Raw genomic sequence first — 27,740 nt, forward strand, 5'->3', positions numbered from 1 at the left:
GACCGTGGGTTTGGTGATTGTCTATTATTTTGTTAAGTTTTATGTTGTGTGTAATTAGCACATAAACTTCCGTGGAAGATTTCATTAGCAGACTCATCAGGTGACCACTTTCATGTGGGGAGTATTTACTGAAGGCAAATAAAGACAATTTATAAGAACCAGGAAAGTGGAATCCCATTTTCCCATCGCTCCACAGCTGCAAGGTGTAATGGCTCCAGCGCAGTGGTGGCTCCCTCTCTGGGTCCTTCTCCATAGAAGGCTACATCGGGAGGCCACGGGCAGCAGCCCAGAGCCTGGTGGACAAGGCCCAGGCACCGGGTAGATCTCCTGCCTCTGCCACTATCCAGCCAGGGGACCTTGACCTTGAGTACTTCCTGTCACCTCTCTGAGCCTCAGTTTCCCCGTCTGCAGAGTGGTAATTATCACACTACCTCCTCCGTAGGTGTGCCGTGTGGACTGAATGAGCTCCTGTATTAAAACCCCCAGCATGGTGGTGAGCAAACATTTGGTGCTCAGTAAATATGAACTTTTCTGCCTTCTTCTCCCTGGTGATTGGAGACAGTTGTCCTCACTCTCTTGGGGGCCATGACACATTCCCCAGGAGTCCCTGTCACTGCTCACCCGGCCAACTGAAGCAAATCAACAATCAGGTCCAGGCTCACAAACGTGGATGATGGGCCAGGCAGGCGGCCCCCGAATGCGAGGGGCTGGGGGTGGACGCTGGCGACCTGAGTGCATGGCCTCACCCACTGAGCTCCAGCTGCCAGGTGGGAACAAAGCCCAGTGAGGCCCATTCTTCTAGTTTTCTAGAGACTCCAAAAATCCTTTGGGGGGCAGTAAAACCTTCCACCTTATAAATAATGGTAATAAAATTAAAGTTTAAAAAATATTAAAAAAAAAAAAAAAGCTTGTGTGGGCCGAAGAAACCTGCCCTCAGGCCACCAGTTTTCAATATCTGAATTTCTTCATAACTGGTAAAATTCTGGCTCGTGTGTTTCCCTAGTCCCTTCCTATGGCCCTGGCAGACATTGCTAATCGCTCCTAGCACTCTTTCCTGCTCAAGCAGGACTCTGCCTCAGATTCCCTACAATCCAGCATCCGGGCAGCCACAGCCAGTCAGCTGGTGTTGACAGAGGAGAGGAGTCCCATCGTCCTCCCTAATCTACTCCAAGCCCCTCATTTTAGAGGCAGGAAAGGACTAGTTTTAGCTCACGTATAACCAAAGATGTGAATGTATCATCTTTTCTCTGGCAACCGGACACAGAGGGAGTGGCTAAAAGATGCTGTGTATATTAGAATGTATCTTTTTTTTTCCTTCAGAAGTATAGATTTGGGACTGAAGCATCTTAAAATGAAGAAGAAGTAGGCAAATGTTGCAGCCCCAGCTACCTGCCCCTACTGCCCACAGGGTCCAGGGGTCCAGGGTGAGGAGATTGATGGGCAAAGGTAGGAAGTTTAAGTGTGTAACTGTAATCAGTTTGTTAAGTTTTCAGGAACCACTGAAATGACATTCACCATCCATGTGGGGAGGGGAATGGGCGCTCATGGTCTAAATCAAAGGAAAATGATCAAGGGCTGTTTCTTGGGCACCCCAGTCGGAGACAGATTCGTGTCGGCTGTCAAGTTGGTAATTTTGTTCCCTACGCCAGGAAGGTTGAGATGCTGTTACCACCTCCAGGGGCTGTTGGCAGCCTTTATCAACGCCTTGCTTCCCCAGGAGCTGGCAGGGTGGAAGGCAGAGTGATGAGTCAGATGGGGCTTCTCTGTGGAGGGGCAGAGAGACAGACAAGGCTCAGAGCACCTTCTACAGGTGGGGAAAGGGACCTTGGTGTGTTGGAGGGTTGGAGGAGGCTCCCGGGAGGAGGTGAGTCAGAACCAGGGCGGGAACAATGGGCGTCTAGGCAGAGGGGCCAGTTTGAGCCTAAGGTCAGACACTTCTAGCCTCCTGTGGGGAGGAACAGATAGTGGCCTGGATTCCAGTCCTCACCCATTTGTGATAGCGTTATGGCATGTTGTTCTGGGTATAAAAAGCTCTTGGCTCCCAAGCTAGGGGATGTGGGGAAATACTGATTTGGTGTGACCGGGGTCGGTACATTCAAACCAGGCTTCCTGTCCTCCACCACCCCCACCCCCCACCCCCGGTCCTGTAACATTCCCCAGGGGCACACGTGACTGGGTTGAGATGTTCTGAGTTCAGGACACCCAGAGAGGAGAAGTCAGCAAAGTTAATTCTTCCCAATCTAACTGGACTTTCTTTTAGGTTTCTCACTTTTCGAACTACATTAAAACCCATTTTCAGTAAAATTTCACATAATTTCAGATTCGGAGTAGGTTATTTAATTTGATAATTAAAACCTATTTTATCAAGTCCTGTCATAAAATATTCTAATTATGGTTAATCCTCATTGTATTTCACCCTGTAAATTGTTTCATATGTTCTACTTCCTACTGATAAAAGTATACAACAGATGTCAACTTAGAAAGGGTGGTGGGGGATAGAGTTTTTCCCAAATTCTATGAGGGAGCACACGAAAAGCTGTGAAACTTCCCCTGTAGGCAATGGGGAGCCATGGAGGGTGCCAGAGCAGGAGTGTGCCATGACCAGAGACTGGCTCAGAGGGTCACTCTAGCGGTAGGTGTCTGTGTGAGTGGAATCCCTTCAGGGCAGCCAATAGGATGACTGCTCCGTCCAAGGCCAAGGCGAGCTGATGGGCTCTATTTGGGGAAAACACGTGCACTCACCTCACCTCTGCCCCTTGGTCCTTTAACCAGGCTCCCCCAGGCCCTCCCCTCTCTGGGCCTCAGCTTCCCCTCGGTTCTGATCAGGTGCCCCAGCTCCAAAAGGCTGCGGGTCCAGGAGGGGAGCAGACCCAACACCCGGCCCCGCCTACCCGCCCGCTGGATCCACAGCCTCAGGGAGCACAGCTGCCGCCCCCGGGGGCTGCCCTGCTCTTGGCAGGAGAGAGACTAAACCTCAGAGGCCACAGCTGAGTGGGGCTGGGCGGCCCGATTTAAGCAGCGCGCTGCTGCGAGGCTCTGAAGGGAGGGACACTCAGGCCCGGCTTTCCTGACTGATTCGGAACATCTGAGCCTCATTGGGTCCGCTGGGGCCTTGGGGATGCTCCCGTCAGCCCCGGGCCGGTCTGCCGTTCTGTTTGTCTCTTCTCCCTTCTCCCCCTGCCTGGCTCCCGCCTCAGGGCAGAAGTCTCACCTCTATTTCTCTTCTTCCTCTTCGCCCCCTGCACCCCTCCCCCTCCTCCTTTCACTCCCCCCCTCCCCCTCCAACTCCCTCTCCTTATCCTCCTCCTCCCCCTCCTTCTCCCTACAACACCCTACAGCCGCGCTACTCAAACTCTGGTCCTCCTCGGATCAACAGTGTGGGCGCCACCCGGAGCCTGTTAGAAATGCAGACTCTCAGGCCCCGCCCCAGACCTGCTGGATCAGGACCTGCATTTCAGCAAGACCCCCAGGTGACTTGTGTGCACTTTTCTAATTACAGAGTAATCGGAGTTAATTGAAGTAGAAAATATGGACGAGAAAAGAAACATCACCTGTAGCCCCTCTGCTGATTGCCAACTCCGTTTTCAATTTGCTGTTCTTTCTTCCCAAGATTTTTTTCTTAATTTTTATTTTATATTGGAGTATAGTTGATTTACAATGTTGTATAAGTTTCAGGTGTACAGCAAAGTGATTCAGTTATACATATCTATTCTTCTTCAGATCCTTTTCCCATATAGGTTATTGCAGAATGTTGAGTGGAGTTCCCTGTGCTGTACGGTAGGTCCTTGTTGGTATTCTATTTTATATATAGTAGTGTGTGTATGTTAATCCCAACCTCCTAATTTATCCCTCCCTCCCCATACTTCCCCTTTGGTAACCACAAGTTTGCTTTCTAACCCTGTGAGTCTGTTTTTGTTTTGTAAATAAGTTCATTTGTCTCATTTTTTTTAGATTCCACAGAAGTGATATCATATGATGTCTGTCTTTCTCAATCTGACTTACTTCACTTAGTATGATGATTTCTAGATCCACCCATGTTGCTGCAAATGGCATTATGTGCTTTTCTCTGGGTGGGTTGTAAGAGTTGTTGAGCGAAAATCCCAACCGGGTTTTAATTTCTGGAAACCCCTCCCTGAACCAGCCGCCCTGACTGTGGCCGTCTCTGTCCCAGTGGAGTCCACTCCAGTCGGCCTGGCACAGCCAGGGATGGGGACCAAAGTCCTGCTGAGGACAGAAATGACAAAAGCAGTTGAGGTTCCCTGCTGATGGGAGGGATGGTGCTCACAATCCTGAACTTCACTCACCCTCTAAGCCCAGGCTGCACTGGCCGCAGGGCCCCGGGAGGCTTCCGACCCCTCCCTGCACTCCCAGACCTCATGTCCCATGCGGAGACAGCCCAGGCTTAGACCAGGGCCAGAGCGGGAGCAGTCCTGAGGGAGCTCGGAGGAGGCCCAGCCAAGTGTAGGGGAGGGGATGGTCAGGGAGGGCTGCCTGGAAGAGGGGACACTTGCTCAGGCATCCTGGTGGAATAGTAACAGCTTTTTCTGGTGGACAAGAGAAAGAGGGAAGGGTTCCCAAGAAGAGGGAACAGCACTTGCAAAGATGACCAGGGAGAGGACAGGGAGTTGTGTGTGTGTGTGTGTGTGTGTGTGTGTGTGTGTGTGTGTGTGTGTTTGCTGGGCAGGCAGTGGCGGTAGCAGGGAAGTGTGTAGCAGAGGTCAGGAGAATGTTGAGGTTATGTGTCTGGGGCAGGGTTTCTGCAGGTCTGTTGTAAACACTTAAGCAAGTGAAGTTAAGGGCTGGACCAGGCCACTGTTTTCTATGTGCAGGCTCTGGAGCCAGGAGGCCTGGGTTCAAATTCTGACTCTGCTTCTCATGTGCTGTGTGACCGTGAGTTAGTTGATGAACCTCTCTGTGCCTCCGTTTCCTTACCTGGGAAATGGAGGCAATGAAGGTGCTTCCATCATTTGGGCTGATGTGAGATTAAATGACTTAATTAATGGAAAGTACTGGGAAGAGTTCTTGGCATATAAAGGGCCAGCCAGAGACCAAGGATGGGTGGTCCACTGCTCCCATCCTCAACTTCCTCAGTTGCACTGTGGGCAGTGTGAAACCTCTCCTGCAGGGGCGTTTGTAAATATTCAGCAACATCCAACAGACATGCATGTGCCTGGCCTTCTGCCTGGCAGGCTCGGCTTCTCTCATGGAGTTGGCACTGTAGTGGGGGACACGGAAAAAGTATAAATAGATAACCCGGTTGCAGAGATAGTGCTAAGTGCCATGAGAAGCAAGATGGTAGGAGAGAGGATGATGGCATGGTGGAGGGGACCCTGAATCAGTTTGGTGGTCAGGGAAGACGTTTCTGCAGTGATATTTGAGTTGAGATCTCAGAGCCAAGGAATCAGCAAAGATGGGGCAGTAGGAGCATGCCAGGCCAAAGGAACAGCGTGTGCAAAGGCCCTGAGGTGGGAGTGCTTTGGGTCTGACTGTGGAACAGCACGGGGGCAATGTGGCTGGAGAAGGGTGGCCAGGTTTTAGCAAATAAAAATAATAGGGCACCCAGTTAAATGTCTGCAATTAGAATTTCAAGTAAACAGCAGAGGATTTTTTAGTATAAGTATGTCCCAAATGATGCATGGGACATACTTATACTAAAAAAAATCATTTGTTGTTTATTTGAAATTCCAGTTTAACTGGGAACCTCTATTTTACCTGGCAATCCTAGGCTGGAGGGGGGAAGTTGGGGGAGATGAGTCAGCAAGCAGGCGGGACTTGGCCGGCCTGGGGAGGCGGCTGGATTTCATTCTCAGGGTCATGGTTAACAGGGCCGTGGCCTCCAGCTTCCATCCTGCTCCAGGTGCTAAATGGGTGGGCGTTTTAGCTTAATGGGGGAAGTGTCTGTCAGGGACCCCGGAACAAGCGGTTCAAGCCACCCACGTCATGGAGAATTCTCCAAAAGATGACTCATCCCAAGTAACAGACAAGAGAGCTGGGGCTGCATCGCGCTCCCAGGAGGTGAAAACCTCCCTCACAGGAATGACAGGGAGGGGAGGTGGTCGAGGTAGTAGGGAGTGATGTTAAAATTAGAACAATCATGTTCTCCTAATCAGAGGTGCAGCCAGTGCCCCACGAATCTGTAATGGGCTTCCTTGCAGACTTCTGGAAGGGGGAGGCCAGGGTCAGCTGTGTAAATATTCATGGGGAGCCGGGAGAGGGTCCAGGGGGATGCGGGCCTGCCTGCTCCCCGCAGAGGCCCAGCGGGAGGTCTGGGTGCTTATCCTGCCCTGCGGCTAACTGGGTGAATTGTGACATCAGGCCTGCCCTGCTCCCTTCGAGCCTCGGGGGGACAGATGGAGAATTAAGTTCAGGACAGGATCCCAGAGGGAGAATCAGGGCCCCTCACTTGGCCTCTGCTGGCCCCACAGACTCAGTGCTTGCTGAAAGAATGAATGAATGAATGAATGAACGAATGAGGGCTCTTTGGCAACCCCCTCCTTTTCCTGGCAGGGCTATTTTAAGCCTCCTGCTAGGCCCTGTGTGGGCACATCCACACCGTGTCACAGCAGACAGATTAAAAAGCACCCACATGCCTCATTAAATAGAATTTATATATAACTATATGGCGCTGAGTCAAGATGCAGTTGACTAGTTGACTGATGTTCTGTTCTGTGGACATCTAATTAAACATTTATTCGTTTTGACGTGTCAGTGTGTCTTTTTCCTCCCTCCTCTACCCCATCTCAAACACATTCCTGGGCCCCTGACAGGCTCCTGGCTGCCGAAGCTCTGCCCCAGCAGCTAAAGGGGCGGCCTTGTCTCAGGGCCTCAGGTGCCCCGTCTGTAAAAGGGGAAGGTTGGATGAGGTGACCCCCACTGGGCATGCTCCTCCCACGAGGAGGACTGTTAGAGCCCCCCCACCCCCGTTCCTACAGAGACCGCGGAGTGATAATAACTGCAGTCCCTCAGAGGGACGTTGAATTCCACGGCATCCAACATCAGCAGATGTTCTTATCCCCATTTTACAGATGAAAAGGCAGAGGCTGGGACGTTAGGACAACACTGTGGGGACAAAGTCCCCAAGGCTGTTTGAGGAGATGTGGGCCAAAGAGCATTAAACATCATGGGATGACAGGGCAGAGAGGTCCATTTCCCTTCAATCCTGATTATAGGAAGGAGAAGCACTTGGCCACCTGCTCATGGGTCTTCAACGCCCCTCTAGCACTTGCTAATCGAGAAGGAACAGGCCCCACACTCACAGTGTAGAATGGCAACAATTTCTAGCTAGAAATTCACATTTTTTTCCATTCTATTTTACTTTATGGATGACCTTATAATTATGGCAAGTGATACAAAGTTTCATTTCAGTCTAAATATATTTGATAAGAAAACTTAAACTAAAAATATTTTTGTTTAACAAAGTAAAGAAAAAATCAAATACATGTTTAGCGTGTACTCAGTAAGGGCAAAATTCATGAAGGCAGCATTTTTAGTTGATTCACAGTGTTATGTTAATTTCTGCTGTACAGCAAAGTGATTCAGTTATACATATACATATACATATTATTTTTCATATTCTTTTCCACAGGATATAGTTGAATGTAGTTCCCTGTGCTACACAGTAGGACCCTGTTGTTTATCCATTCTATATATAATAGTTTGCATCTGCTAATCCCAAACTCCCAATCCTTCCCTCCCCTCCCCACCTTGGCAACCGTAAGTTTGTTCTTTATGTCTGTGAGTCTGTTTCTGTTTCTTAGATGTGTTCATTTGTGTTGTATTTTAGATTCCATATATAAGTGATATCATATAGTATTTGTCTTTCTTTTTCTGATTTACTTTGCTTAGTATGATAATCTCTAGGTCCATCTGTGTTGCTGCAGATGGCATTATTTCATTCTTTTTTATGGCTGAGTAATATTCCATTGTATATATGTACCAAATCTTCTTTATCCACTCATCTGTTGCTGGACACTATTGTGAATAGTGCTGCTATGAAATAGGGGTGCATGTATATTTTTGAATTATAGTTTTGTCTGGATATATGCCCAGGAGTGGGATTGCTAGATCATATGGCAACTCTATTTTTAGTTTTTTGAAGAACCATCATACTGTTTTCCATTGTGGCTGCACCAATTTACATTCCCACAAACAGTGTAAGAGGGTTCCCTTTTCTCCACACCCTCTCCAGCATTTATCATTTGTAGACTTTTTAATGATGGCCATCATGAAGGCAGCATTTGAATGACCAAACTTGGGGTTCCATTGGGGTGGACTGCAATTAACATGCTGTGCATCCTCAGACAAATCAGTCCCCCTCTCTGGGCCTTCCCATTTGTAATAAGGATTGCTAACCTAGACAAGCTCCAGTGCTAAGGATCTAACTCTGAAGATTCCTTATTCTGATAGCCTTCTGCTTCTTTCAAGGGCAGGTCAACGTCTTCCCTATAGGTCCAGCAGACAGTGGACCAAAGGCACTTAGAACAGGCCTGAATCCTGATATTATGTTCTGTGCACATAGGCTCCAGGAGCCTGGCACTGCAGATGAGAGACGTGGTGAGCGCTTCAGTTCTGTGGTGGGTTGTGTGCAGCTGCTCTGAGAGTCACTGAAAGCAGCAATGTTGTAGGACCAGTTTAGGACCAGTTACCTGCTCCTAAAACGTGGGACAATTGAGGAATGAGGACCTTCCTGATTTGCAGAAACAAGGTGATTGATAAGGTAACTGCAATCACCAACCAGCCTTGGCTAGCGTGACCACAAAGTGCTCCTCAGCCATCCAGAGAGAGAAGGGCCTGATGGCCAGCTCTGAGGTTTAGCAGTGTGGAGCATCAGGACAGGTGAGGTGGGTGGGAGGTGGCCAGCAGGGACTCCAACCCCCAGGGAGCTCTTGAGATTCCTTAACTCTCCTAAACACACGCCTCTCGGCATTATGAGAATCCTGTCTGAGTCTCTGCCTTTTGATAGGAGAGTGGAAGACATTAACTTTTATTGTACTGTTGATCTGTTTAGACTTACTTGGCCATCTTATTTTAATTTTAATTCATCATGATTTCATTGTGTTTCATTTTTAAATTGATCAAATTATCTTTATTCCATTTCCCCCCCTCTACTGCTTTGAAAACTATACCTTCTATCTCTGTTTTTCTAGTGACTGATTTTATATTTTTAACACACATAGTTCATTTTCTAATAATGTTTATTGTTTAACAGTGTCTGTGTTCCAACTTGGTCTTTGTGAATGCTGATAAATCCCTGAGGCAGGGATCAGGGAGTCGGGGAAAGGTAGGATGAGGTCATGTACACCTACCCCGTGCCAGGCACTTTCTCCATGTTTCCATATATGACCTTAATTTATCCTTAGAGCAGCCTGGAAAGGAGGATTAGTGAAGCTCAAGAGCTGAAGATGGTGGTCCAGGGCTTATTAGCAAGTTGGTGGCCAAGCAGGATTTCTAAGTCCTGGCTCTTTCCACCATTTTTTGTCTGTCTTTCTGAACTTTCCACCACTTGTCTGCACTTCCTCAACAAAGATCTGGGTGAGCTGGAGCGTGAAGACAGAGGTAGAGGTGAGCATGTGCAGGGGGAGGGGAGAGCCCCCCATTGTCGTCTGGCCCCTGCTTCCTACCAGTGAGGGTTCAGGATGCCTGGGAGCCCCACAGAGCCCTGGGTGGGCACCTTCCTGCCCACAGGCTCTGGGGAGGACAGCTGTGCTGATTCTGGGGGTGGGGGGCTGCCCCACTCAGTCACTCATTCCTCAGATGCTTCCTGAGCCCTTCCTGGTGGCAGTTCATGGGAGTGGAGGTTCAGGGATCAATCAGAATCCGGGTGAGGTGAGAGGGAGACGTGCAAAGAGAATAGGATACCTGGAGATTATTTGTTCCCTTTCAATGCACTTATTATTATGGCTCTATTTTGAAAAGGTAATACATACATGAAAAGGAAAACAATATCTGAACTTTATAAAAGGCTATAGAGTCAGTCTTCTTTCCACCCCTAGGATACTGTTATTATATAAAAGGTAAAACATACATGAGGAAGTATAAAAAATCCAGAGGCACCCACCTTTAGCATTATCTGGAGCACATCCTTCTGGAAATAGTCTGTACAAATTCAAGTGCACAATTCTACATGTTCCTTCATATTTTCACACTGCTAGGAGCAGCCCACAGCTTCTGTTCTGTGCCTGACTTTCATCACTTCCTTTTTCCTGAAGATCACCCTTGTCGGTCCATAGAGGCCAACCTCTGCTAAGGCTGCAGATATTCCACAGGATGGATTTTCCACGATTCCTTTGAGCCAGTGAGTGGGTTTATTGTGGAATAAATTCCTAAGCTTGGAATTGTCGGGTCAAAGGGTGTGTGCATGTGAGACAGTTCAATTCCCCACTTGTCTTCTGAGGAGCATGTGCCATTGTCACCCCAGCTGTGACTGAGAGTTAGTGCTTGTTTTTCCACAGCCCCACCAAACTGAAGACCATCTTTTTTTTTTTTTTTTTTTAATTAATTTATTTATTTTATTTATGGCTGTGTTGGGTCTTCGTTTCTGTGCGAGGGCTTTCTCCAGCTGTGGCAAGCGGGGGCCACTCTTCATCGCGGTGCGCGGGCCTCTCGCTATCGCGGCCTCTCTTGTTGCGGAGCACAGGCTCCAGACGCGCAGGCTCAGTAATTGTGGCTCACGGGCCCAGTTGCTCCGCAGCATGTGGGATCTTCCCAGACCAGGGCTCGAACCCATGTCCCCTGCATTGGCAGGCAGATTCTCAACCACTGCGCCACCAGGGAAGCCTGAAGACCATCTTTTAAACATAGCAGGAAGAAGAGCCTCGGGAGCTAAAAGGAGCCCCCACATGGGCTGAGGGAGTCAGGGAGGGCTCCTGGAGGGAGGTGCCACTTGGATTGGGTTTTGAAGGATGCATAGGAGTTTGTCAGTCTGGGGAATGTGGGGAAGGAGTGTCTGGAAGAAGGAACAGCGTGTACAAAAGTGCAGAGGTGTGGGAGCATGTGGTGTGTCCAAGGCAAGAAAGTACAGAGAGGGGTGGAGTGGAGAGGCGGGGACCCAGATGCCCAGGATGAGGGGCCATGCGGCTGTGCCTTCACCCCTTTCTCCTCTGCACCCTCTCTGATAGGGTATGAAAGCAGCCTTCACTTCAGGGTGAGGCTTTGTGGAATAATCAGTAAACCATGGGAAGTGGGGCAGGGTGGGGAGGAGCCACACACAGAGCCTGGAATTCAAGGTCACGGTTACTCCTTCAACAAGACCACAGGGATCTTGACTTCTCTGGGCCAGGCCTTTGGCTGGAGGTTACAGACAGGAGCACTGAAGTGAGAGGCAGGCAAGGCTTCCCCGGCAGTTATGTGGAGGCCCCAGCCAGTCAGGAGCTCCTGGGTGGGCTGCATGCTTAGCCTGAAGAAGCTGGTTACCCAACTCCTCGCCTCCTACCCGCTTCAGATGAGCCCCAATGGAGACATGGGAAGAATGGTCAGACTCCTTAATTGAAGCCATTCTAGCAGATATGGTGTGTGTATTTTCTTTCTTTGAATAGCTTCAGTGAGATATAATTAACATACTACACAATTCTCCCTTTAAAAGTGTACGATTCAATGATTTTCGGTACATTCACAGTGTTTTACAATCAGTTTCAGAACATTTTCATTACCCCATAATGAAATCTTCACCTACCTACTACTCACCCACCCCCGGCCCTAGGCTACCACTAATCTACCTTCTGTCTCTATAGATTTGCCTATTCTGGCCATTTCATGTAAATGGAATCCTACAATATGTGGTCTTTTGTGACTGATTTATTCCGCTTAGCATGTTCTCAAGTTTCATCCATGTTGTGGCAGGTGGCAGCATTTTATTCTTTTTTATTACCAAAGAATATTTATTGTGTGCATAGACCACATTGTATCTATCCATTGATCAATTGATGGACATTGGGTTGTTTCCTCTTTTTAGCTCTTATAAATAATGCTGTTACGACATTTGTGTACAAGTTTTTGTGAGGCTGTATGTTTTCAGTTCTCTTGGCTATATACCAGGGGTGGAATTTCTGGGTCATATGGTATAAATGCTTAAATGTTTGAGGTACTGCCAGACTATTTTCCAAAGCAGCTGCACCACTTTAGATTCCCACCAGCAATGTATGAGGGTCCCATTTCTCTACATCCTCGTCAACACTTATTATTTTCTGTATTTCAAATTTTAGCTAACCTAGTGGGTGTAAAGTGGTATCTCATTTTGGTTTTGATTTGTATTTCCCTGATCACTAATGGTGTCAAGCATCTTTTCATGTACTTATTATATTTTTGAGAAATGTCTATTCACATCCTTTGCCCATTTTACATTGGGTTGTCATTTTAAATTATTGAGTTGTAAAAGTTCTTTATGTATTCTAGAAACAAGGATCTCATCAAATGTATGATTCAGAAAAATTTTCTCCTGTTCTGAGGGTTGTCATTTCAGTTTCTTGATTGATGTCCTTTGAAGCACAAAAATTTTTCATTTCACCAATGTCCAGTTTATCTCGTTTTTCTTTTGTTCCTTATGGTTTTGGTTTCATGTGTAAATCATTGTGATTTTGATTTGCATTTCCCTAATGACTAATGATGTTGAGCATCTTTTTGTGTGCTTATTTGCCATTTATATATCTTCTTTGGTAAAATGTCTGTTCAAATCTTTTGCCCATTTTTTTTTTTAAATTAATTTATTTATTTATTTTTGGCTGTGTTGGGTCGTCATTTCTGTGCGAGGGCTTTCTCCAGTTGCGGCGAGCGGGGGCCACTCTTCATCGCGGTGCGCGGGCCTCTCACTGTCGCGGCCTCTCCCGTTGCGGAGCACAGGCTCCAGACGCGCAGGCTCAGCAGTTGTGGCTCACGGGCCTAGCTGCTCCGTGGCATGTGGGATCTTCCCAGACCAGGGCTCGAACCCGTGTCCCCTGCATTGGCAGGCAGATTCTCAACCACTGCACCACCAGGGAAGCCCCTTGCCCATTTTTAATTGGGTTGTTTGTCTTGTTATTATTAAGTCATAAGAGTTCTTTATATAGTCTATACACAAGTTCTTTGTTGAGTGTACATATTGCAAATATTTGCTCCCATACTGTGGCTTGTCTTTTCTTTTTCTTAACAGTGACATTTGAAGAGCAAGGTTTTTTGTTATTGTTGTGATGAAGTCCAGTTTATTGATTTCTTTTTCTTTCAGAGTTCGTGCTTTTGGTGTCATACTTAAGAAATCTTTGCCAAACTCAAGGCCATTAAGATTTTCTCCTGTGGTTTTTTTCCCTAGAAGTTTTATATATTTAGTTCTCACATTTAGGTATACACTGTATTCCAAGTTAATTTTTGTAGATGCCGACAGGTATGAGTTTTCATTCTTTCACATTGTGCCAGCAATGTTTGTTGAAAGACTATCCCTTCTCCCATTAGGCTGCCTTGGCATCTTTGTTAAAATCAATTGACCATGTACGTGTGGGTCTATCTCTGCACTCTCTTCTAGTGACCTTTTTGTGTAGCTTTACACCAGGACCACTTGCTTTGATTACTCCTGCTTTATAATAAGTCTTGAAATCATGTAGTGTGAGCCCTCCAACTTTGTTCTTCTTTTTGGCAATTTGAGCAGGGCAGCTTTTGTTAGATGGGACTTCCCTGCATTAAATACCAGGCCCCTGCCCATTGAATACCACACTGTCCCCAGTCATTGTGATGATCAAAAATGCCCCCCACCATATTTCCAAAAGTCCTGACTGGATGCAGTACCCCCCACCCCCACCAAGAGAATCTCTTCCTCAGAGGAACAAGAATCAGATTAGCATCAGCAGCACTAGATGATAGAGGAAAATGGTGCAAACCCATCCAGGTTCTGAGGAAATTGATTTTTAACCTAGAATTCTATACCCAGCAAAACTGTCCGTTGAGTGTAAGGGCAAAATAAATCACTTCAAACACACAAGCCCTCAAAGACCTTCCCCCGGGCCGTCTCTGGGAGAATTGCTAGAGGATGTACACAGCAAAATAGAAAATGAATCCAAGAAAGAGAATACGTAAGATCCAAGACAGCATGGACCCATTCCAGAAGAGTAATGCCAGGAAATCGCCGATAACAGCCGCATAGCAGGCCAAGGAAGCGCCAGGCCAAATTACAACAGTGAGTCAGAGAGCTCTCAGAGGAAGGTTTTTAAGGAGAAAAATGAATGTTCTTCAATAAATGGTAATATTAAAAAGATAGATGGTCTTACTGAGCAGCTGAATGTGGATAATAATAGTAAAAATTAATAGATGATCATAATATGCCTCCCCTTCCCCTCTCTCCTCCTCGACATTTTTGTTACCTTTATTTTCTTTAGAGTACATAGTTACATCTTTTTTCCTGCAGTGCAATGTAAACTCCTTGGCCTTGTATTCATGTAATGATAATATTGGAAAAGCCTATTACTGGTTTTTCAGGTTTAAGATCTCTCTCCATACAAAGCACAGAGATTTTCACTAGAGTTGCTGGACAGCATATAAATCATCACAAGGTCCAAGTAGTGGGTGGCACATTCGGGAGAGGAGGGGAAAGGAGGTTTGGTGCAGGAGGCTTGCTGGCGGAGCTCTCAGGACCAGCACCAGAGCGGGCGTGAAGGAGCACTGCTGGGCAGGGGTAGGGCTGGCCTGGGTCTGATCCCACAGAGGCCTCAGAGGGTCCTATCAGGGGCTCTGGAGCTGGGATGACCCTGCATGGTTGCCCAAGTTTGGACAGGGCACCAAGCTCTTGTACCCCTGCATGGACCAGTCACTGCCTGGCCTCAGGGAAGTGGGGACATAACCTTGGGTGAGGCAGATTCCATGGGCACAGGGCAATTTCCCAAGAGGGACGTGGCTGTGAGCCGTTAGATGCCAACACGTCTGGCTGGTGGGGAATGAGAGCCTCGTCCTGAAATGGGGGTCTGGTTGGCCACCACAGTGTCCATTGCACAGTTCTCCTTTGTTGTACCCTGTGGGAATTAGGATGAGAGGCAGTGTCTAAACTGGACAGCCTGCATGTGTTTTCACTGCTTCGTTTTGCAGGTGTGTTAAAGCACCCCGGATTATCCCTCCTTGTCCACTTCTGCCACCTTGCCCATCAATGCTCTTATGTCATGGGCTTACGTGGGGAGACTGTAAGGGACTTCTGGGTGGCTTAGAGTCCAGAGTCTAGTCTTTCATTCGGGGGGGTGGTCAATCAGCTCACTGCATCTGGGGCCTTGGGGGAGAGGCAGCATGGAGATGGAAATGTGAGGTCAGCTTCAACCCGGAACTGCTGGAAGCGGGTAGCAGGTTGAGGGTGGGGGACAGGCAAATGGGGTTGGGGTGGAGGGAGGGGGAAGCTGCTCCTCCCCCCAATCGTCTTCTCCCCCAACAATCTTCACTCACATGCCCCAGGATTTAGATCTGAATTTCCTTCATTCCCAAACTGGCAGAGACCCCATGTGTGACTCCAGGGTCAGGTCTCCCATATAAGTCAAGAGAAGCCGAGGCCATATCCCTTTTGGTAAGGCTCCTGGTATCTTTATAAAATGAGAAAATATTAAAACAGGATTGCAAAGATTTTGGTATATTTTCAATGTATAAACTGAAATGATAAACACAGTTTACACACACAAGCAGGATGTAATATAATTGTGCCCTTCACAAAATAATTACAGGATTTATACAAATAATATTACTTTCTAGAACATCACAAGTAGCCTAGTAAAAGTGCTTGGTGAATTTGAGGACCTCTAAATAGCCCCACTGCCATTCTCTCCCTCTCCAAAGGCCATGCCCAGGGGCCACCCAAGGAGGCCTTAGGGCCCTGGAGGGTCCAGGGTCTCTCCATGCAGGGCTCATCCTCTCCTGGAGATAAAGGGGTATCAACAAACATGGGGATAGGATACTAAGTTTTATCAAAGCCAGTGTGATGCTAGCCTTAACAAAGAGACACTGTACCATCAAAATGTACATTATTACAAAGTTTTAGAAACTTATGAGATGTAGCTAAAGCTTTACCCAGAGGTAAATTTATAGCCTTAAATGCATTTGCTATAAAACATGGAAATAACCGAACCCTTCAGGAAGATAGAAAAACAATAAGTTTAGCCCTAAGGAAATTTAGACTATGAAAATGATAAAGGTTTTAAAAAGTCAAGAAATAGAAAATACTATTGCTGGGGAACCTGAGGCTCAGGGGCAAAATAAACTGCTTAAAGTCTCCGTGCCATTTTTGAGGTGGGTCTTTGGCCTACAGGCCCATCACACCAGACCCTGGGTGTGAGTGGAAGGTGCCTGCCTGGGCCTTGGTGGCTGGTCCACATTCACATCGTGGAGGCCTCAGTGCCACCAACCGCCTGGAACAGTCTAGGAAAGGAACAGTCTAGGAAAGGAACAGTCTAGGAAACTTGTCTTGCTTGTGCAGCAAAATGAACCGCGCGTTTTATCAGACTTAGAAAAAATGTCAAAGTGCTTATGAATTCCTTATCTTCCTATTCACAGCTCAGTCGTCGGCTGACAGTACGTAGTAGGAAGGTCTGTTTTGCCGAATTCCTACTTTGTGAAATTTGTACATCAGAGCGGCCCAGGCGGCTGTGCGGAGGCGCGAGTCGCACCCCAGCGGCAGGAGCGGGCGCGGGGCGTGGGGCGTGGGGCGCGGGGCCGGCAGGCGGCGCCCTCCCTCCGCCGCCGCCTGCTCCTCCCGCCCGCTCCTCCCGCGCCGGCCGCAAGGTTCCGGCTCCCGCTCCCCTAGCGCCGCAGCCGGCACTTTGCAAACTCCTCGCCCGCCCGCGGCGGCCGCAGCTCCACGCACTGTCCGGCCCGGCGCGTCCGCGGGGCCGCGGGCGGCGCGGAGGCGCCGGGGGCGGGCGCGGGCGGAGGCGGGAGCAGGGCGCCAAGGCGGGGCCGCGTCGGCCCCGCGCGCCGCGCCCCCCGGGCCGAGCCCCGCGCCGCGCCGCGCGGAGCCGCCGTCACCGCCGCGCAGCCATGGCCGCGCCGCCGCCGCGCCGCCGCCCGCGCGCCTGAGGCGGGGACCATGGCGAGCGCCGCCGAGCCCCCTGGCCAGGCGGCCGAGTACCTGCAGGAGCTGACCCGGATCGTCGCGGCGCAGCAGGAGCTGCTGGCGCGGCGGCGGCGGCGCATCGAGGAGCTGGAGCGCCAAGTGGCGCGGCTGAGCCGCGAGAACGCCGGCCTGCTGGAGCGGCACCGGCGGCACCTGGCCGCGTGCGCCCGCCGTCTCGACTCCGGCCCCGGCCCGCAGCCGCTCGGCGCCATCCCGGAGCTCGGAGGCCGCCGCGACAAGTAAGTGGGGACCGGGGGCGGCGAGCGTGTCGGGGGCGCGCGAACTTCTTGGGGGGCCCCGCTCCCCTCGGGGCCGGGCGTGGAGGGTGTCGGCCGGGGGGGGCCGGGGTATCCCCGGCGGGGTCGCGGCCCGACCTGGGGCTCGGGCTCGGCGGGACCGAGCTCCTAGGGAAAGGGGCTCCGGGGCGCTGCCCGGCGCTCCCGCCCGCCCGGCTCTCCGCGGCCGGCCGGCTCGGGACTCGGGCTCCAGCGACCCAGGAGCTCGGGAGCTTGAATGCGGGGTCGCCCTCGCCACAGGGGGCCGTCCGGGCGCAGCCGCGGGGCTCTGGGTGGCGGGACCAGAACTCCTGACTCGGAGACTCTAGACCCGGAGGGCAGGGGGCGCGTCAGGCGCAGATCCCGCCCTCGAGCGGGCCTGGGTCACTTGCGGGTCGCACCCCTCCGGAAGGGACTCTGTGCTGCCTCCATCCCGGGACGCGCCGAGCCCTCCTCCCTCTGGACGCCTCCGTCTCTTCCTTCGCCGCTCCGGGTTAATACCCCGCCCGCCTCGCCCCGGGATTACCCGGGGTTATGTCGGAGCGAGGATTAAGCGGGGGACGGGATGGGGCGGGACTGCCCGGCCGCGCTGGACACAGCGTCCTGGCCGCGCGTTTGCCTCCCGTAGGGTCCGAAGTCGCGTGCGCGGCCCGGCTCCGCAGAAGTCCCGGCGCCCATCTCGGCGAGGCGGAGGGGAGAGAGAGAGAGAGAGAGTGTGTGTGTGTGAGTGTGTGTGTGTGTGTGTGTGTTGGGGGGATGGAGTGGTGAGGAGAAACCGTGTTTGTGTGTGTGCCTGAGTGTGTGCGTGTGTGTGTGTGTGTTGGGGGGATGGAGTGGTGAGGAGAAACCGTGTTTGTGTGAGTGTGTGTGTGTGCCTGAGTGTGTGTGTGAGTGTGTGTGTTGGGGGGGTGGAGTGGTGAGGAGAGACCGTGTGTGTGTGTGTGCCTGAGTGTGTGTGTGAGTGTGTGTGTGTTGGGGGGATGGAGTGGTGAGGAGAAACCGTGTTTGTGTGAGAGAGTGTGTGTGTGTGTGTGTGTGTGTGTGTTGGGAGGGTGGAGTGGTGGTGGTCCGCAGCTTCAGGACAGGTTTCGGGGAGGCTGGGGGTGGGCAGAAGTGATGGGGGAGGAGTTAATCCTGACTCCAAAATCCTGCGGGGGAGGGGCTCCTGATTCCCAGGACTCCAGGTGTGGTTATCTGGTCCTCTGGTCACCGGAGACCCCGTGTCCCCCCTGCCCCAGGCCGGGCTGTGCAGGCTGTGTGTGCAGGGCTACCGCCCTGCTTCCTGCATGGTTCTGGGCGGTGCTCCTGGGCTCTGGGGGGCCCTGGAAGAGGAGCGTTGTAGGGTGGGGTCAGGGCGTGGGTGAGCCTGGTGGCTCTGTGGTGGCAGGCCAGTGGCACACTTCAGCACTCTGTTTATGCTGGAAGGGAGGAGGGAGGCATGGAATCGCTCCTAGCTGGCGGCACTGAGAGAAAGAACAGACCCCCACTGCCTCTGTAGCTCTGCCCCCGGCTCTCTGGTGTCTCCAAGACCCCCTTTGTCACTCGGTCTCTTCTGCGGTCACCTGGTGCTAGTTGCAGGGCCTGAGCCCTCACCCCCCAGGCAAGGACTTAAGGAAGAGCCAGGGGCCCAGTGAAGTCATCAGTCGCTCGGGGAGGCAACGCACCAGGGCTGGGACACGCGCCCCGCTTTCCTAGGGAACGGGGGCACACACTGTCGCCAGGTGCCTCACAGCACCGTCCTGGGGGTGGATTCCTTCTTTCCCTTCGAAGTCGCCTCTGGTGACCAGGTAGGGGTGGGAAGATGCCGAGAGGTCTGCGTGGGGACTCCCCCAGTGCTGGTCTGGGTGGCAGCCTTGGAGGGAGCTCGGGGTGCTGAGGCAGGACTTGTGTCGTGAGTCCCCAGCTCTGTCAGCCTGGCTTCAGAGCCTATGATGGTATCCCTTTCCAGAGAAACGGTGGCAACATGGGCCTTGGCCCACGTTCTAGGTGGAGGGGAGCTTCTCAAACTTGAATGTGCACACAGGTGCCTGGGGATCGTGCTGAAACGCAGATTCTGATCAGTGGGTCTGGGGCGGGCTGGAGGGCCTGTGTTTCTAACAAGCTCCTGGAAGTGGAGATGCTGCGGCTTTGGGGCCACATGCGAGGAGTGAGGAGTGGGGCTGGGAGGCTCCAGTGTATTGAACAGAACTGGGGGTCCCCTCAAGACAGCACTCCAGGCCCACTTTCCCCCATCTGCGTCTTTGCCCAGTCTTTGGGCAGGGAGGGTGCTGGAGCCACCCGCCTTCCACAGGGCCCCTGCGTGGGGCTGGTGGCTCACATCCGTGGGTTTCCGGCCCCTGCAGTGTGAGGGGAGTGAGCTGGATTTGGGGGGCCCCTGCCCATCCATGGAGAAAATGATTTATGCCTAAGGAGCATGGGGTAACCAACCCCCTGAGAGCAACCAGCTTTTATTAAGCACCTACTGTATGCGGAGCCATTAATGATGTGCTGGAGACCCAAAAGGGAGAGTGGGGAAGCCAGGCAGGGAACACACAGCCCCACACGGGGAAGGGGATGTGGGCAGGTGGACGGGCCCCAGGGCCGGCTCTGCACTGGCCCCGGGGGCTGTGGGACAAGTCACCTCTCTTAGCCTCGGGACGTCTAATGCACAGAAATGGGGATGAGCATAGCTGTCTCCCATGCTCTTTCTGAGGATTAAGTGAAGATAAAGGGCGTGGAGGAAACAGTACACAGTAGGTGCTTAATGCACATTCTTGTCTTGTCAGGCAGGTTCTCCTTTTGGGGCGGGGGCCAACTGAGCACAGGTAGGAGGCGAGTGCACTTCCTGAGAAGCTGGGTGAGACCTCTGGGGGCCCAGCGTCCACGCAGAGGATGTGGAGTTGGGGGCGTGACAGCCTGGAGGAGACGGCCCAGAAGCTGGGCTGGGGCAGGGGTTGGCCCCCTGCAGTCGAGACTAGAACCTCTGTGTGTGGGCGTCCCGAGGCGACAGACAGTTGGAGCCGCAGCCGTCACCATTGGGATTACTTCCTGCTGGGGGACTCCGCTCCACTTTCCCCAGTGCTGGTGCGCCCACCATCTCCCAGGCCCCCCCGCCTGCAGACAGGGGCCCCTGTGGGTGAGGGTCTGGTGAGCATGCAGGCTAGGCCAGGCCTGGCTTCCCCTTTCCTAAACAGCCTCCTGCTGCTCCAGCTTGAGTCAGGAGCCCCTGGCCCCCTGGCCACTGGGCAGGGTGCCCCTGCATGCCCGGCAGGTACAGTGTCCTGCTGGGGGAGGTACAGATAGATGCCATGGGACAGGCTCGCATTGGGACTGCAGCAGTCTCTGTACCACCTCCCCCAGGCAGTCCTCAGGAGGGTTCCTGGGCGTGGGGGAAACCCTTAAGCCCAGAGACCTTTAAACCCTTTCTCAGGAAGTCCTCTTTCGACCACAGCTGAAGGATGTCATCATGAGTTTCTCAGCTCTGGGGAAAACAGGGTTATAACAAGGAAAGAAATAGGATGCCTTTGGTTACGCTGGGTATTTAACTTTTTTTTCTGACATCAGAATTCACATCCAGTGTTTAGTTAGCTACATTCTAATGATGTTTCTAGAACTGCCCCCTCCCATCCCTCTAGAGATTCGGGCACACAATAGGTGCTCAGTAGATATTGTTGAGTGGATGAAGGCACAGGGGATTGATTAGGATCCCTGTGTTTTCCATTAGAAAGTCAGCTTGGGCTTTAGCAGATACAGCTGGTACCCGTGAGCACCCAGAGCCAGATGCACAGGAGGCAGGTGCGTGCGTTCCGGCTCCATCCACGAGGGCGCCCTGTGTGCCCAGCACTGCTCCAGGTCTTTGCATTTACCAGCTCGTTTCGTGGTCCCAGCCCTCCCACGAGGCAGGAACGGTTGCCTCTCCCATTTTACGGATGTGGAGACTGAATGTCAGAGAGGTCCTGCGACCGGCTCCGGCCCTCTCACCTGGCCAGTGGTGGAGCCGGGGCTGGGGCTCGGGTGTCTGGTCCCAGGCCCCCCGCTCTCACCCGTCTCCCACCTGCCCTTCGTGCTGCCCAGTGATCAGACCTCCTGGGACCCTGCGGGACTCCCAGCCTCCAGTGCTGGAGGAAGCCCAGCACGTGTGGTCCCTGTCCTGCCTCGTGGGCCCTTGTCACCGAGGCCGGGTCCTCGGCATCACCTGAGATTGCCGTGCAGGGGGGACCAGGATGGAAAGAGGCGCTCGCTCCCAGTCTCTGCTCCTCCAGGGTTTCCCGGCAGAAGTAAACATCGGCCCGAAGAGGTTGGAGAGGCCTGTGGAGCTGTCTCCCTCGTGCTCTCGTCCCCTCCAGCCCTTGAGTGCTGTCACATCACTGGAGAGGACGTTTTTCTGAAGCTCCGAGCTGGTGACTCACTCTGGGGGAGGTTTCCAGTGGCATTCAGTCTCTGTTGACTTTCCAAACAAGCGCTCCTCTGGTCTGTGCTGACATTAACCATGACGGGGGTGCATCAGCTGGCGGGGAAGCTCGAGGGTGGCCAGTGATGAGGGTGTGGCCGGAGTCGGGACACGAGCTGCTGTACTGGGGCGGGTCCTGGCCAGGAGCCTCTGAAAGCGTGTTCATCTTCAGAGCAGCCGCGGAGCCCCAGGCCTGGGCCACAGGGTCTGAGGTCCTGGCCGCTTCTGTTCCATTTCCTCTTCCCCTCGGAGCAGAGAGCGGGGGCCAAGAGAGGCTGAGCGGGCTTTTCTGATCTGCGAGTCGGAGGGGGTGGCAGAGGGAGATACTGCGTTCACGTTCTTGTTCAATGATTCTCTTGTTCTCCCAGTTGAGATAGAGCCGAGTAGCCAGTGCTGGGGAGGACGTCCCCCAGCTGGCAACAGGCTGCAACGTGTTGGCGGGGCCTGGTCCCTGTTGGACGAAATGTGTTCAAGTCCAAGGGGGCGGGGCGAGCCATTCTTTCTCCAGCAGATGGTAGAGTCCGCAGAAGGACAAGGAGATGCTTCTCTGAAGCTCTCTCCCAGCCGTCTGACAACCTAGGCAAATGATTCTTTTACAACCTGGAGGATACATCGTGAGATGCGTCTTTATCTAGCTCAGGTTGAGAGAGATGGGGCAGCGCGGTGTGTGAAGTGGAGACCTGCTCTTGTTTTCGCCTCCGCTGTCCGGGTTTGGGCCTCCGCGCCTGCAGAGACGTCAGGGTTGTGCCCTGTGAGCATTTGGACTCCGGGATGAAGAGGCCCGGATTTGGGAGTTTGGGGGCATAAGCATTTTTGGTTATCTGGGTGGCTGTTTGTCATCTGTTTTGTCGATGACATTATTTTGACAGCTGATCTCATTTTTTTGTTCTTTGCTTTCTGTTTCTGTAAGAAAGAGCCACGCTTTGCCCAACTTGGGGAAGGCACTGTTCTGAGCTTGTCAGGGTGTCATCCGTGTAATTGCCGCAGAGCAGCAGAAAAAACAAACCGGCCGGCCGAGCGTTGGGCAGGAACTGGGAGGAGGGGCATAAACTGACCTCACTGAAATGGAGCCGCAGCTACAGACGAGGCTGTGAGGCAACCCGGGGCCGTGCCCGTGGCCTGGAAGTTCAGTGGGCCTCCAATTTACCACCCCCTACCCCATGTAGACGCAGGCCAGGCTGCAGTGGAAATTGCCCCGACTGCGAACCAAGCTTCACAGAGTGACGGCCTGGCTAGGAATCCCTAGGCAGCGAGGCCTTTGGTGTCTGAATCCTGCCCCTCCAGGGGCCTGACATGTTGGCGGGAGATGCCAGACCAGTTATTACAAATGCTAAGTGCTTATCTTTTATTGAGTAGGGAGCTGCAGCCTGGAGTTTTTCAAATGCCTCCCCCAGCCTCGTGGGGACCCTCCGTGATGACACCTGAGCAGCTAAGCCCTGCTTGGGTCTGCAGGACCCCGTCAGCCTCAGCCCCCTCCCAGCAGGAGGACCATCCAAGTAAGGCGGGCTTTGCCCCGGGTGCCCAGAGGCCAGTCCCCATGTAAGAAGGGGAGGTGGCCCTGTTCCAGGAGATCCAGGTGGAGGGATTGCGGGGCACCTGGCACTGCAGGACGCGGTGAACACTGGCTCGGGGGAGGAATAGGGTATTGAGAGCGCCCTTAAGGATTGTTTTTCCCTAGCATTTTCTTATGAACATTTTCAAACCTATGGAAAAGTTGAAAGAACCGTACCAGGCAGAACACCCCCCAGAAGCTATAGTGAAGGTTGTGCAGTATCTCTTTATTACGTGCCTGGCCATCCGGGAGGGTGTTTGGAACCGCACACGTGGGAGCACCAAGGCGGGGAGGGGGGCGCATGGCGTGTTTCAGGCAGGGAGGTGCTGTCGGTGGTTTTGCCAGGCCTGGGAGTGGGGACGGTGGGCCACACGAGGCCCAGACGGGCATGGACAGCCCAGGGCGCTTGCTCAGAACCCAGACTTCAGCCTTGTGGGGTTGGGAGGGTGAGGTGGTGAACAAGCCTGGCTCACCCCCAACCAAGCTGTGCTCTCTTTGAGCCTCGATGTGAAATGCTCAGCTTTCCTTGGAGGAGGCAAGATTCACAAAGGAACAGGACAGAAATCCTGTGTTCTGGGCACTTAGAGTTAGAACGCTTCAATTGTAATTAAACCACGGAAATAACCGAGCCGTTCCTGGTGCCGCGTGCCAACCACCTTCTCCTTGGGGTCTCTGCTGATGCTCCAACCCTGTGACACGTGTGCGCTGCCGCCATCCCATTTTGCAGATGTGAACACTGAGGCTCAGAGAGGGTAAGCAGTTGCCCGCGGTTACCCAGAGACAGAGGCGGATTTGCACCCAGGTCTGTCTGCTTCCAGAGCCCGTGCAGTTTGCCACCGCACTGTGGCTCCACAGCTATTCGCTGCGTGGTGTCCGTGTTTGGAGAGACGTTTGGGGCCGTTTCAGGATGTGCGTGGTCAGCTCATCCAGGCTTTTGGTTCCAGGAACCAAAACTGCCCCCAGCACCACTGCCTACCCAGGGACAGCCCTGGCTTTTCCCTTTGAATGTTGGGTTTGGCCCCTCCCTCGCTGTGGTCACCTTGGGGAAGTTATTTTACCACCAGGAGCCTGAGTCCCCTTTTGGCAAAAATGATGGCGGTGGCCCCCGCCAGCAGGGTGGTGGTGGGCAGGAGGTGACACGTGCAGGGGAGGGACTCCTAAGCTGTCAGGCACCAGCCAGCCGGGCAGTTCACTTTGGATTGGCCCATTTCCCCACCCCAAACACATGTGCATTTGCTGGCCTGCTGGTGAGGCAACCCCAGGCCTTTCTGTGCATGGTAGCCCCTCAGGACACACTGCGCGCTTGGTTGAATGCGAGGATTGGTGCTTGTGCCCCTCTCCCGGCTCTGCCCCCCCATCTTGTTGGTTTCAATGGCCTGTTTTCTCAGCACGTAGAGTCTCAGACATTGTGGAGCCTCAAGGCCCCTGGGCCTGGCCCTTGCCTCTGAACCTCAGGGAACAGGGCTCACTGCAGCCAGAAGACGGGGCTTCCACGGGGGGTGTCCTGGGTGGCAGATCTGGTGGGGCTGTCAAGGTAGGTCGTGCCTGTGAAGTGTCCAGCGGGGCAAGGCTGGCATGAGGTGCCCATGAAACCCCACTGTCCTCCCGGATGGCCTCAGTGCTTGAGTGACAACTCCTCAGCCCTTGTCCAGTGGTACCAGGGCAGCCTCCAGGGACCCTTACAGGAGTGAGCACATGTGTGGATGAGATTTGGGGACAGACTGAGGGGGTCCCTGACAGCCTGAAGTTGAACATCAACGGGCGAGTGGCCCGTGTGGTCAGCCAGGGGTAAGACCCTGCCTGGGGCCCTGGTCTGGAGGCCCAGCTCTTCCTGCTTCCCTTGGCACATGGAAGGAACCTCTTGGGGCTCTGGCGTCAGTGTCTCTAGTGGGGACAGTGGCGACTGGGTCTCCCTTTGGGGTTGCCTGAGAGGGGAGTGTGCCTGGCGTGGTCCATTCACAGCGAGGAGACTGGCGTGTCTGCAGCAGAGTGACCGAGGGGACAGCAAAGGAAAGGAGGGAGAGGGGACCCACAGGTGGGGCTGGGCAGGGCCAGCAGGCTGGGGAGGCCCCGAGGGACATTGGGAGGAGACAGGAGTCCCTGGAGGGTGCTGCCCAGGGGAGGCACTTAGGTGTGGGCGGGACACCTGGCTCTGGGGGGAGGCGGGGACCAGCGAGCAGGGGCTGCAGGAGACGCTGCAGGACTTGGGGTGCTGGGGGCGAGCAGGAGCACGTGGGTTTTGGATGGAAGGAATGAGCCCCATCCTGTCTTACCCCCAACAACTGCCTGTCCAGATAGGAGGGGGAGATCATTGCTTAAGCAGAAGGAAAGGATCCAGATGTTGGCCTTTGTCTTCTGCAGTGTTTCTTGGACTGGTGAGTGAGTGGGGGGTGGCTTGGGGATATAGACAGCTCCTGGTCGGGGTACCCATGTAGTATATGGACAGAGCAATAGTCAGGACATGCACTTGGGGTCAGGGCACTCCCTCTGCCATGTCCTGGCTGTGCCTCACCTATAAAATGGGATTATAAAGCATCACCTTCCTCCTAGAGGGGTTGTGAGGATTAAATCCTTAATACGTGTACATGCAGAGTACCCCTCATTCTTGCTAACTTTAATCACTGTTGTTCCCTCTTTCTAAGTCGAGAAGAAATTTGATGTTAGAGAAAAGTCATGGGATTTAGAATCAGATGACTTGTGTTTTGGCATTTGTTGCTCTGTTATCCACCTACCTTCTGCACATCTAACGTAGCTGATTTTGAATCCAACCCTTTGTAAGATGTGCCATCACAATCCCTTTAGCCCCCAGTTACAGCCTCTTCACATGTATTAAAGTTGTGGGGACTTAATGCTATTAAAATAGAACGAGGGCTCCCTACAGCAACGCAGAGGCTTCTGGAATGTCCCCCACCCCGACCCTGGCAGCCCATTGCCTACGCACAGCTCTGTCGAGACTTCTTAGAGGCTTTGCTATCACCCAGCTCAGCAGTCCGCACACTTCCAGGTGTGTAAAAATCCTCCACCTGAAAGGGATGTCGGGGGTCACCCTGACCACCCCATTCAGTTCCCACCCAGAGGCTGACCTGCATCCTCCCCGGCACCTGTTGTGAGCCAGGTAGGGAGGTAAGGAGGGGGAAGTCATGGTTTGGGCAACGATGAGCCAGGCACATCCCCATGAGAGCTGTCATCTAGACATTTTAGGGGACCCTTTAAATTCCAGTCCATTGTTTTCAGAGAACATGCTTTGTGTGGTATGTTCCTTTTTAATGTATTGAGCCTCACTGTAAGGTCTAAGATATGGTCTGTTCTGGAGAATGTTGCATGCACTTGAGAAGGATGCGTATTCTGCTGTTGTTGGGTGGAGTGTTCTGTACGTGTCTGTTAGATCTAGTTGGTTTACAGTGTTGTTCATATCTTCTGTTGCCTTGTTGATCTTCTGCCTAGTTGTTCTACCATTATTGAAAGTGGGGTATTGATGTCTCCAGCTGTTATTGTTGAATTGTCTATTTCTCCATTTATTTCTGTCAGTTTTTGCTTTGTGTATTTTGGGGTTCTGTTGTTTGGTACATATATGTTTACAATTATTATGTCTTCTTGATGGATTGACCCTTTTATTGTAATAAGGTATCCTTCCTTGTCTTTAGTAGCTTTTTGTCATAAAGTCTACTTTGTCTGGTAGTAGTATAGCCACTCTAGTTCTCTTTTGGTTACTGTTTGCATGGAATATCTTTTTCCATCCTTTTATTTTCAACCTATTTGTGTCTTAAATCTAAAGTGAGTCTCTTGTAGACACCATATGGTTGGATTACATGTTTTTAAAAAATCCATTTTGCTAGTCTCTGCCTTTTGATTAGTGTTTAACCTACATACATTTAATATAATTGTTGATAAGGTAGGATTTACACCTGCAACTTTATTATTTTCTTTTTCCTATTTTTTTAAAATAAATTTATTCTTACTTATTTATTTTTGGCTGTGTTGGGTCTTCGTTGCTGCGCGTGGGTTTTCTCTAGTTGTGGTGACTGGGGGCTACTCTTTGTTGCGGTGCGCGGGCTTCCCACTGCGGTGGCTTCTCTTGTTGCGGAACACAGGCTCTAGGCGCATGGGCTTCAGTAGTTGTGGTGCATGGGCTTCTTTAGTTGTGGCGCACGGGCTTAGTTGCTCCGCGGCATGTGGGATATTCCCGGACCAGGGCTCGAACCTGTGTCCCCTGCACTGGCAGGCGGATTCTTAACCACTGCGCCACCAGGGAAGTCCCAACTTTATTGTTTTCTGTATGTTTTATGTCTTTTTTTCCTCCTCTACTTCTCCCTTACTACCTTCCTTTGTGATAGATATTTAGTGCACCATTTTCATTCTCTTGTTTCTTTTAGCATCTAGGGGACCTTTTAGAGTAAAATAAAACCTGTTGGAGAGGCAGACCATCCCGTGTATCTCTCCTCA

This window comes from Eubalaena glacialis, chromosome 7, assembly GCF_028564815.1.
Source record: "Eubalaena glacialis isolate mEubGla1 chromosome 7, mEubGla1.1.hap2.+ XY, whole genome shotgun sequence".
In the NCBI taxonomy this organism is placed as follows: Eukaryota; Metazoa; Chordata; class Mammalia; order Artiodactyla; family Balaenidae; genus Eubalaena; species Eubalaena glacialis.